The sequence below is a fragment of the Schistocerca gregaria genome, chromosome 2, assembly GCF_023897955.1.
Source record: "Schistocerca gregaria isolate iqSchGreg1 chromosome 2, iqSchGreg1.2, whole genome shotgun sequence".
Classification (NCBI taxonomy): domain Eukaryota; kingdom Metazoa; phylum Arthropoda; class Insecta; order Orthoptera; family Acrididae; genus Schistocerca; species Schistocerca gregaria.
In genome coordinates, this window is record NC_064921.1 from 750,105,517 (window position 1) to 750,118,403 (window position 12,887).

Consider the following 12,887-nt stretch of genomic DNA (forward strand, 5'->3'; position numbering starts at 1 on the left):
TTGTAAAGAATTGCAATTCTAACATCAGAACTGTTCCTAGATACAAGATAGAGTCTCCTTTTTCTCCCACATGAGATCTTTATTCCTTGGATAACCCATGGTTTATTTCTTGACTTCTGTGTGATTTGAGTTACCTTCAGGGGAAAACAATTTTCGCAAGTGAAGGTAACCTTATTAATGAATGCTTCGCATTTTACATTTGAGTCAGAAGTATTGTAAACATCTGTCCATGCCTTTGATCAATTTCCTCAATTGCTGAAATTTTGACTTATTTATTACCCTCCTGTACTCGGATTTTATAGATTTTTTATCCTGACAAGTTTCAACATTTAACACAAGATGCTGCATGTCATTATCAGATTGCCCATCTACTATTGGTTTTGTGACATGACTTTTTCCCTAGATTTGTTTACAAAGGTATTATTAGTAGCAGTCTCAGAGCATTTACATATCCTAGTTGCAAAGTTCACAGTAGGAACTAAATCGAATGATAGTGTTACTGACTGCAATAATTGTTCACTGACAGAGCTTTTCAATAAGTTCACATTAAAATCACCAGCAACCACTATTTCCTTGTTTCTTTTTACCATTAGATGGAGAACAGAGCTTCCAGACTTTTTGCGAAGATGATCTGTATATACCTGCTACTATATAGGACTTATTACGAAATCCTGCTTCTGTTGCACAAGCTTCTAAGCGCTGCTCCGGGCAAAATTTATTACTATCGATATTCTTGAAATTAAGACAGTTTCTGACAAATTTGGCAACTCTTCCTTTCTCCATTTTTTTTCTACAGGAGTAAAAAGCTAACTTGAATCCTGTAACATTTAACATATCTATACCAGTGCTCACATGATGTTCGGACAGGCAGCTTATATCAACTGGTTTGCTCAACTCTGCTTCTTCAACACAAACAAGGAACTCATTAAGCTTACCCCTTAGTCCTTTATTCAACTGTGTATGTCGAGTGGCTGTTGATCATGACAGTGTTGATTGATTAATAGGAGTATTCCCTGCTGTATTTCTGTTTTCCTTGTATGTTAACTTTGCTCTTATGATGAAGGTGTTGCATTCGAAATAGGTCGAGCAAACTTACGAATAGAGCTGTTCTTTACCTGAGGGTATTTACGTTCCGTCGTTAAGCTCTTCATAATTCTGCAGTTGAGGTCTATTCACACGTTCAGGGACAAATCTGAAATCAAAGTAAACCATACCATTGTATATTTGCATTGATATATTTCAAATTTGTTATTACTATACTCTCCCTCCTGAATCTCAAGAAAAACGCAGAAGAAGGTATAACGTGAAAAATGCAGGAAAAGTGACAGAGTCTACCCAAAATATATAGACACCTGATACAGCTTAAAAAGAACAACGTATTTTGCAGGAACGTAGAATACGAACAAATATCCGCTGTAACAGTAATCCTGGTTTAGCTTATGCTGCAGTAATAAGGTATTACCTGAGCAGCGCAGACAGCATTATGTGTTTCTACAAAGTATTAATGGCAGTGTCTATGAATTCTGTTAGAAGCGATAAAGTCATAGTAATCAGAAATACAATTATCTGACCAGTCATAAATAACAGATGACATTATTTAATTTTGTTAATGATGGTATCTAGGAGATCCATTGGAGGTAAATGGCGGTGTCCTCGTTTGGCTACTCTCAGCGTGGATTGTGATTGGCTGGCTAACAGTTCATAGTACAGTTGATGTAGCGAGAAGTAAAACCCTTTTTATGGAAGTACACTCCAGGAAATGGAAAAAAGAACACATTGACACCGGTGTGTCAGACCCACCATACTTGCTCCGGACACTGCGAGAGGGCTGTACAAGCAATGATCACACGCACGGCACAGCGGACACACCAGGAACCGCGGTGTTGGCCGTCGAATGGCGCTAGCTGCGCAGCATTTGTGCACCGCCGCCGTCAGTGTCAGCCAGTTTGCCGTGGCATACGGAGCTCCAACGCAGTCTTTAACACTGGTAGCATGCCGCGACAGCGTGGACGTGAATCGTATGTGCAGTTGACGGACTTTGAGCGAGGGCGTATAGTGGGCATGCCGGAGGCCGGGTGGACGTACCGCCGAATTGCTCAACACGTGGGGCGTGAGGTCTCCACAGTACATCGATGTTGTCGCCAGTGGTCGGCGGAAGGTGCACGTGCCCGTCGACCTGGGACCGGACCGCAGCGACGCACGGATGCACACCAAAACCGTAGGATCCTACGCAGTGCCGTAGGGGACCGCACCGCCACTTCCCAGCAAATTAGGGACACTGTTGCTCCTGGGGTATCGGCGAGGACCATTCGCAACCGTCTCCATGAAGCTGGGCTACGGTCCCGCACACCGTTAGGCCGTCTTCCGCTCACGCCCCAACATCGTGCAGCCCGCCTCCAGTGGTGTCGCGACAGGCGTGAATGGAGGGACGAATGGAGACGTGTCGTCTTCAGCGATGAGAGTCGCTTCTGCCTTGGTGCCAATGATGGTCGTATGCGTGTTTGGCGCCGTGCAGGTGAGTGCCACAATCAGGACTGCATACGACCGAAGCACACAGGGCCAACACCCGGCATCATGGTGTGGGGAGCGATCTCCTACACTGGCCGTACACCTCTAGTGATCGTCGAGGGGACACTGAATAGTGCACGGTACATCCAAACCGTCATCGAACCCATCGTTCTACCATTCCTAGACCGGCAAGGGAACTTGCTGTTCCAACAGGACAATGCACGTCCGCATGTATCCCGTGCCACCCAACGTGCTCTAGAAGGTGTAAGTCAACTACCCTGGCCAGCAAGATCTCCGGATCTGTCCTCCATTGAGCATGTTTGGGACTGGATGAAGCGTCGTCTCATGCGGTCTGCACGCCCAGCACGAACGCTGGTCCAACTGAGGCGCCAGGTGGAAATGGCATGGCAAGCCGTTCCACAGGACTACATCCAGCATCTCTACGATCGTCTCCATGGGAGAATAGCAGCCTGCATTGCTGCGAAAGGTGGATATACACTGTACTAGTGCCGACATTGTGCATGCTCTGTTGCCTGTGTCTATGTGCCTGTGGTTCTGTCAGTGTGATCATGTGATGTATCTGACCCCAGGAATGTGTCAATAAAGTTTCCCCTTCCTGGGACAATGAATTCACGGTGTTCTTATTTCAATTTCCAGGAGTGTATGTGCCTCACAGTCATCTAAACTCTGAGAGATAACTTGTGTTGTTGTTTGTAAATGACATATCAGGACTACAGAACTACTAATCGCCCAAAGTGAAAATATACTTAATTACGTACTGTTTTCGTGTTACTCACAGCCGTGGCAAATTTTTTTTATATAGCCAGATGGTGCCGCGATTAAATGCTGGGATCTACACTAGGAAGAAACTGGAGTCCACTTGCCGTATGGCTATCCAGATTTACATTTTAATGATTTTGCAAAAACTTTTGCTGCAATGCAAAATTAGCTCCTCCGAAAAGGATAAGGTCGATTTCCTTCCCCTCCTCATCCAGTGTAAGCTTATGTCTCATCTACAAAGACCTTCTCGTGGACGGGAGGAAAACCCTCTACGCGCATTCCTACCAGTCTGTAAATTAGTTTGGTGAAAAAGAATATTTGTTTGTTTGTTTAGTTAGTTTATGTGTAATGTTGTTGAATGTGTTCCATTTACAGAAATTGTTTTCGGTGTTGTTTTACCTTGGTATTTCGATGCATTGTCAAGACGCTGTGATTCGTGGTTGGCTGCGAGAAGTGCTGGTTAGGAGACGCCGTAATCATAGTGTTACTTTATAGTGGGATTAGTGGACATTTATGTTTTCAGGAATAGATGCAGATTAATAGTTACGACAGTTTTCGACCTGAACTTCAGTCATAAATTCTCTGTAGACAAGACAGTAATGGGGCTCGGTGAGATCTAATCGAGTTACAGGCTGAAACCTAATAAGCGACTGTTCTCTTTCTTCTCGTTCGACAGTAATAAAGCGCTACCGGCGACGGTACAGTGCCGTTACGTTGGATTCGAATAACAGCTGGCACTGCAGGCAATTTGCTCGCGCTGGACTAAAACAGACTGGAGATTTCATTTAATTGGAGTTTACTGCAGCAGCAGACGGCGCACGGTCGGCTTGCGCTGCAACCGGTAACGTAAGAGGACTGGTCACGAGCGGGATGACAGCACTACGAGCGTTAAAACTCCTATTTGTCCTGGCGGTGTAACCACGGACATCGCCGTCCGTCACCCGGCCACAGCTTGCTGATTCTAAAACGGCAATCCCGAACAGTTCCAGGCAATTTTGACCAGTAGGAGGGGAAATGAACAACAACTACAGAAGTAGTAGCTGGATGACTGAAAAACATCAGTTGGACAACAGAGTGTCCTGTTGAAGAATTATCATCGTCAACGAAATTCTCATCATCACTGATTTCATATCCACTGCTGCATTGACACCTCCACCCATAACTGTCTTTCACCATAACTATCAATGTTACTGCATGGTAATTTTAATTGACATCTGTGGACATCTGTTAGTTCGTTGTCTACGTCTTTTCTTATTTTTGGAATCCAGCAAAGAACTTCCTAGGTCCATCTTACTACACTCCTGGAAATTGAAATAAGAACACCGTGAATTCATTGTCTCAGGAAGGGGAAACTTTATTGACACATTCCTGGGGTCAGATACATCACATGATCACACTGACAGAACCACAGGCACATAGACACAGGCAACAGAGCATGCACAATGTCGGCACTAGTACAGTGTATATCCACCTTGAAACCTTCCCGTCTAATATTGGATGAACGTTTGCTTGCTGACTGAACGCTGCGTCTCTTAAAATCTTTTAACTGCTGCTCTGTCAAGACTACCTGCTGATTATTACGACGAAACATAAAATGTGTTGTCGCCGTGGCCCTCAGTCGTTACCTGAAATTATTAAGACTGATTCTTACCTTTAATTATTTATACTGGATCGCCATCTGACTGCTACAGCAAACTGTGGAATGAATATACTTACTTCTCTTTAACATAATTATAAGCTGCTGGTGGAGTTTCATAATACTTTGTGACTGGAATTCTTTAAGTTGAAGTTAATTTAGATTTGATAAAAGCTGAAGCTCAGTTTAGACTTTTCTTTTAAGATAACAATAAATTCCGTAAAGCATTTACGTGAATGATTTTGGGATAGAAAATTCTTAATGCATTTAATCTGGTAGAAGTTAACTATATTCTGCGAACGATCTTGACAAACAATTACAAGGGGCATAGTTCTTTACAAAAATTCTTAAAAACTAGCGTTGCGCTACATACCTAATTTTCCATCAAAATTACATAACTATATTCTGAGAACGATCTTGACAAACAATGACAAGGGGCATAGTTCTTTACAAAAATTCTTAAAAACTAGCATTGCGCTACATATAGCGAGTGGCTGGCGAGCACACCGCTTCTTTCAAAGTGTTAATTCATACCTCGCTTACAGCGACCTCCTCTCATGTCTCGCTAGCTACGACTGCCTCGTCTCACATCTTACTCGCAACTGCTCGCTTCCAACGCTCAATGCTACAAAAGTGCGGTCTCGCCGCCAACAATGGTTTTTGGTGCAGACAATCCCTGCTACCATTACAGATGTATTACTGCGCGCTGTTTCCCGCTCTTTCTCAAAATGTATCTATGCGCGGTTTCCCGCTCTTTCTCAATAATACACAATGCAATTTAATTAACAAAACAATTTAAGTAAGAAACAGTTCAGATAATTACATGCTAAAACAGTTTAAATACGCCTATTACATAATTACATATGCCGCTACTCGGCTTTCTTAAAATTTTACTACGTTGTTGAGTCATATGGACTCAACATAAGTATAAAATTTGATTATAGAAAATAGTTTGAACAAAGTGTATACACAAATGCTGTCATACGAAATGATTTGTCTATCTCTAATAAAGAGAATATGTAAATAGAAAGGGTTTTAGTAGGAATTGTACATCAAGTAAAATTTGGTTCCCTTAAATTTAACAACAAGAATAAGAGTAAATGTGAAAATCAATATACAGATCATATGAAGCAATTGAAAGTTTACATTATGAAACATTTAATTCAAATTGGCATCTCTTAGTACCACAATTAAGGAAGGTACAAAAGGAATTGGATAGCATGGTCAAAGCACTGGCAACTGTCTGTGAATGCACTCAAAAGTCTGTTCCTTTCCCTCACATAGCACAACACCAGGTTTCGCCATGTGGTTCCATCATCGCCTTGCTCCATAGTTTTAGTGTACCCAAACACTAAGTACGTCGTCGAATAGCCTGAGTTGCCGCAGCTACATCAGGATTAAGTTCCATCTCCAATGGTCCATTAAGGTTGGTGGTGTGCATCTTGGTATGCAAACACCTATTGTCGTACATCATACTGTGGTGTGTATCTAGGTATGCAGGCACCAATTGACATACATCGGGCTGTGGTGTGCATCTAGGTATGCAAACACCTCGTCGAGAACATCATTGGTTGAAGTCACGTGTTTCACAATTCACTGATTCTGTGCTCAATAACCATGGGGATGCACAGGAATTAAGGTACGGGTAAAATTGTTTTGGCAATGGGTTCACGGACATTGTTGGTACCATAATTTGACTACCAAATAATTTTCCCTATGACAAAATATGTTGTGTCGTAATTTGTAACAATATGTAGTTTTAATTTAAGAATTCTTCCAGAAAATTATTCCCATATATAAAAGACATAAAAGTTCCTACTTATTCAGTATTTGATAGTATACAGATTTGTTATAGACAAGTACATTATTACTTATTCTGTATTTACATATCTTAGTTTCTTACATCATTAATTATAAATTTTGTTGACAATGCATTTCTTGACTTACTGTCCTAAAATTTTATCTTCCATTCAGGGGTGTAGTCGTCAGTTATGAGTCGTCAAATGTCAGGTCATAATATACAATAAAATTACTGTCATAAAATTATTTAAAGTATTCTTTTGCAGCTGAAAATTAAGGTAAACATTATTCTGGTTAGACACTGTAATGTGTGGTCCCCATCCATAGTGTTGCAATGTGTCACATGCTAGCAAAATTATTTCTTAACATTATACATTTCTTATATACTAACATAACATACACATTCTTCTTCTGCATCTGTGTCAACTCTCTGCATAACCTGTTATAAACATTCAGCATTAATTAACGTCAGCGCACGGCATGACTTATTATAAAACATTCAGTATTAATTATCGTCAGTGCACGGCATGACTTCAATAAACATCTTCTGGTACTTCTCGTCCGCTCCTGGCATGACCTATAAAACACTTTATCATAATATTAACTGCTGCAAAATCACGTCAGCTCCCGGCATGACCTATAAAATTTCTGTAATGACAATTAGCGTCAGCTATCTGCGTGACCTAAAGATTCACATCCTTATTCTAACTAAAACTACGTTTCATTTTGATGACGTGTGACAACAATGCTACATTCTGGAATAAAGAGTACATGTTAATGTTACCACTAAAATAATTGATTAATGAACGATCTATATTATCAGTTTAGCTATTGCAAAAATCGACATTTTGTTAAGTAATTATGTCACGTTATAAAAAAAATTTCTTTCATTTATGAGCTCTCAGTGCACAAATTCATACGTCGTGTCGTTGTCTGCATGTTCTCTTTAAGTTAGGAAATGTTTCTCGTGTTTTTATTTGTCTTGGCTGGCGTAGCATCATTAAGTACTGCTGTGTTCTTTAAGGTACGGTGAAATATTAGCGGCCCGCTGCGTGTCGCGGCTTTGTTTGTTACTGAAGCGCGCTGAAACTACCATTGTTGCATACTTACGTGTCACGCCGTCCTTTCGTCAGCTGAAATGCAAAAATTTAAGTCAAGAAATGTTTCACGCTGGATACATGATGATTCCCTAATGATTTCTTCTTACGTAGCGTTTCCACATGCACTACATTAGCGTGTGGAATATTACGAACTCTGTAAGGGCCTGCATACAGAAGTTCGAATTTACGGCATCTGTGCTTACCTTTGTTGGAAAGAAAATGAGTGCGAATCAGTACTTTGTCGCCAATCTCGTACTTCTGTAGTCGACTTACCTGCTTCTGTTGTTTCTTCCGCCGATCTGCAGCTCTTTTAGTGTTTGCTAATGCTGTGTCTATTATTTCACAATGTCGAAGCCTACGCGTCTTAGGAAAAGTAATTAGTTCGGTAATTTTGTTCGGTGGGTCTTTATTTGTCAGTATTACGGTTGGTGATAGCATCGTAGATTCATTGGGTATTGCATTTATCACTTCTTGAAACTGTAAAATATATTTATCCCATGTTGTATGTCTTTTATGACAATAAATTCTGCATAACTTCCCGATCTCTTTCATTATTCTTTCTGATGGGTTGGAAGAACTGTGATATCTTGATATGTAAATAGGTGTTATGTTCTTACTTTCTAACATTTTCTTCCATACGTCTGACCTAAACTGCGGACCGTTATCCGAAAATAACCTTCTGTACACGTCCTACTACTGATAGAAAATCTCTTACAAACGCTCTTGATACTGTTCTTGCTGTTGCTTTCCTTAGTGGAGAAAATGTTACAAATTTGGATGTTAGTTCTACAGCTACAAAAATATAACTATAACCATTATTTGTTCTGGGGATTGGACCGAAAAGATCCACTGCTGCCATGTGTCTTAACTTAACCGGTATGATGGGATACAATGGTGGAATGTGTGACACTGTTGATGATTTAGCTTTTTGACATATCTTGCATGATGCTATTACTTTTCTTATGTGTTTTTCCATGTTATTAAAGTGGCAATTTTGTCGCAGAATCAGAAAGCATTTCCTCGCTCCGTAGTGTCCATAACTTAGATGTGTATACCATATCAGTTTATTTACGATCCCTTCCGGAATGCATAAAAGCCAATTATTACCGTCTCGGTATGATCGAATAAAGAGTATATTTTGATGTACAGTGTAATGAAGTCTGACTTTAGCGTTACTTCTGTCTTTCAAAAGCGTTACAATCTCTTTTAGTGTTTCATCTTTCTGCTGTTCTCTCTCTATATCCTGTAATGGTGCTTATATAAAGTTTTCGAAAGCTACTTCAATCTCTTTCAGTGTTTCATCTTTCTGCTGTTCTCTCTCTATATCCTGTAATGCTGCTGATATAAAGTTTTCGAAAGCTACTTGTTTAATATACATAATGCTATGGTTGTTGTAGCAAAAGGTATTTTCTTTCTCCATGCGTTTATTGTGAATGGACCTCGACAATGCGTCGGCAACAGTATTCTGCGTGCCTGGAATGTGTATAATGGTAAAATCAAACTCTTGTAAGTATAATTTCCAGCGGCTTAATCTATCGTGCGTAAGTTTTGCTGACAATAAAAACTGGATTGCTCGGTGATCGGTATATATTGTTGTATGTCGGCCATATAGAAAATGACGGAATCGCTTAAAAGCGTAAATTACACATAGTGTCTCTAATTCTGTTACAGAATAATTGCGCTCTGCTGGAGATAGTATCCTGCTTGCAAAAGCAATGTGTTTCACGACTGTCTTATCTTCTTCCTTTATTTCTTGGAAAATATGTACTCCTAGTGCTGTGGTTGAACTATCTGTTGCAATGGAAAAGTTTTGTGTTGGGTCAGGGTGTGATAACAAAGGTGCTTTTAATAATGCTTCTTTCAAGTTCTCGAATTCAGCTTCAACGTCTTCATTCCATGACCAAAGTGTGTTTTTACTTGTAAGCTGGTATAGCAAGGGCGTGTCTGATGCTTTGTAGTGGATAAATTTTCTAAAATAATTGATAAGACCTAAAAAGCTCCGAAGTTCCTTTTTGTTTGTTGGCACGTCGATGTCTTTCAGTGCTTGCAATTTGTCAGGGTCTGGTGCGATACCTGTTTGTGAGATAATGTGCCCTAGAAATTTTATTGACGCTTTACCGGAGGATACTGTGTTTTGAAATCTTACGATCACTTCCCTGTTTTCCTTTTGTAGTGTGAGGTATGACGATTTGAAGTCAATCTTCGCATCGTACTGAACAAGAAAATTTATTCCTAATATCATGTCTGTTGTTAAATTCGGAACTATCCAACAATCACTGTGGAACGTTTCCCCTGCAAAAACAAATGTTAATTGTGTCTGTCTTTTAACTTCAATGCCTTTTCCTGCAAAAGCTCCCTTGACCTTCGTTCTGTTTAAAGGAAATACTGGGTAATCATTATTGCTATTGCATCTGTTAAATGTGTCTTCGTTAATTACGCACATAGGTGAACCTGAATCAATTATCGCTAAAATATTGTGCGACTGTAAATTTATCTCTATTATTGGGTGATATATTGTTTTCTGTAGGATTGGTTTTTCCTGTAACAATGTGTCTCTCACGTCGTCAAATGTAATGGCATTTTCGGTCGTTATGTTTTCTCTGTGTGATTTCATAGTATCGACATTAAGAGATTCATTGCAGGTTTTCTCTAGTCATAATTCTTCCGATATGTGATTTTCAGCTTGGGAGTTTGGTATGTGTTCTATCAACTGTACAGTTCTGCCGTTTTGATTATTAGCAGTGTCTGGTGGATGAAATCTGGTGTCTGGTACATTCATACGGTAACGCAGCTGTTGGGCCCTGTTGTAGTTTCCGTTAAAATTGTCATTGTGGAACGTCCTCGGCGGTCTGTGTTCGTTTTCTTTTCTCCTGTCGTTATAACTGTGACTGTACGGCAGCCCACCTGCACCCCGTAGAAACGTTTGTTTTTGTTCATTTTGCGGTCGACCCGCGTAATGGGCTTCCCCGGTCGCATTATCTGAGCGATGATTCATATGGAAATTTGACCTATTCGGTTGCGTGTTAAGTCTCGGATTCTGTTGCTGTCCTGAATATAAATTTACCGTGTCAGTATAATGTTTTTCATTACTCCTGTTTTCGTTGTCATTTTCGCTGCGAAAGCGTTTACTCGGATTGTTATTACCAAATCGTGTTTGTTCAAAAGTAGCTGAGTTTGTTTGTTTTCCGTTCTGTCGTGAAAAATTTTTGTTAACAAATGCGTAGTCTGCCTGGTGTGCTTCTAATAGTTGTAAGATGTCTCTAAAAGCGGATACATTGTCCTTTTGTTGCCCTGTCAGTAATGACACTTTCAAAGCTCTGGGCAGTTTTGAAATGCAAAGCTGTATTAATGCCGATTGACTGTATGGCTCGTTGAGGTACTGGTTCTGTTCCACCATGTACTCGAAAAATTGTGTGATTGTTGGAAAGGTAGAATTTTCAAAGTTTGGCAAACTAAGTAGCCGATCTTTGATGCTGTTTTGTGTAGTGTCAGACCAATATGCTGATAAAAATGCTTCCTCAAATGCTTCTACGGAAAAACATTGTCTAGCAATTGGTCGCATTCGTCGTGCTGGTTCTCCTTCAAGAAAACTGACAATAAATTCTAACTTATGTTGTACTGGCCATGATGGTGGAAGTGCTCCCCTGAACTGTTGGATAAAATCCAACGGATGTATTTGGGCCCTGTCGTTTTTAAATGTTTTAAACTTTCTAACTGAAAGAAAATGTTTGTGATCAAAACTGTCCTGTCTGTGTGTGTAAGTGTTGTCGTATTGTCTTGAATATGGATTCGGGTGTCTTTCTTCCTGGGTAAAATCTCTTACTCTCTGAAGTCTACCAACATTATATGTATTATGGATCTGAGGCATTTCGTAACGGTGTGTGTTCTGTTGAAAATGATTATGTGCGGCGGTTTCTTGCGCGTCCGCTATCTCTTGCTGTAGAGAATTTATTTGCTGATGCAATGAATCATTACGCGATGTTAGATCTGTGATAGTTTGTTGTATATTTGTCAATGGCGTGTTATTACTATTAGAGTTCTGTTGCACTGGGACTGGTGCAGTGTCGTCTGATCTCTCGTCATTGTTAGTATCTAAAAGATCTATTCTTGTAGTGAGTTCATTGATCTTTTCTGTCAGTTCGTTTCGTAATTTACGGTTGCTTTTGGTGACTTTCTTAAAATCTGCCTTTAAATTTTCTGTGTCATGGTTAATTTCTATGTGTTCTATTTTGTCAGTTAGTGTCTGAACGTCCTCTGTTAATTTATCTTTAACATTCTGGATTTCAGTGTCTGTAGAAGTTTTCACATCGATTGTCTGTGTTTGGATTTCTGTAAGCCTGTCTTGTATTTGATTATTTGTTTCTTTGACCGTTTCGATTTCTTCCGAGATCGACTGTATGTGATTGTCTACATATGTTTTGCCCTGGGCAAACACTTTCTTTTTGTCGTCCTGACGCTGTTTAGTGATTGTTTGTAGTAATTCTTTTCGTTCTTTATCCTGCGATCGCACCAGTTTACGGTGACGTATCAAACAGTTTTCTGTGTGATTGTTAAAACGTTCATCAATCTGAGCGTTTTGTTTAGCAAAGTTTTCTGTCATTGTTTCCCGTATACTAACTGCAAATGTTGCTTGGTTATCGGATATTTCTTGAATTTTGTCGCGTAATTCTTGTGTTGATTGTGAACATTTTTCAGCGACTGTTTGAATTTCTACTTTGATTTCGTGTTTTAGATTTTGGTACATGTTGTCTAATTTCTGATCTGTGTGTGCGTGTTCTGCCTTAATTTCGTTTTTTAGATCTTGTGACCTTTTTTCTAATTCTTGTGACCCTCTGTTAAAGTTTTGATTCATGTCTTGTCTCATTTGTAGCAAAAATGCCATTATTGGATCCGTTTCGGATTGACTTCTGTGTGTATTTGTATTCGTTGTTAAAGGCTGTAGATCTGTGTTCATTTGAACATCCTCAGATGATTGTGACTGCGTCACGTTTTCCGTAATTTCGGAATTTTGGTCATGAGAACTGTTGGATCTGCTACGCAGGTTGTGTAGCTGTGTACCGTTT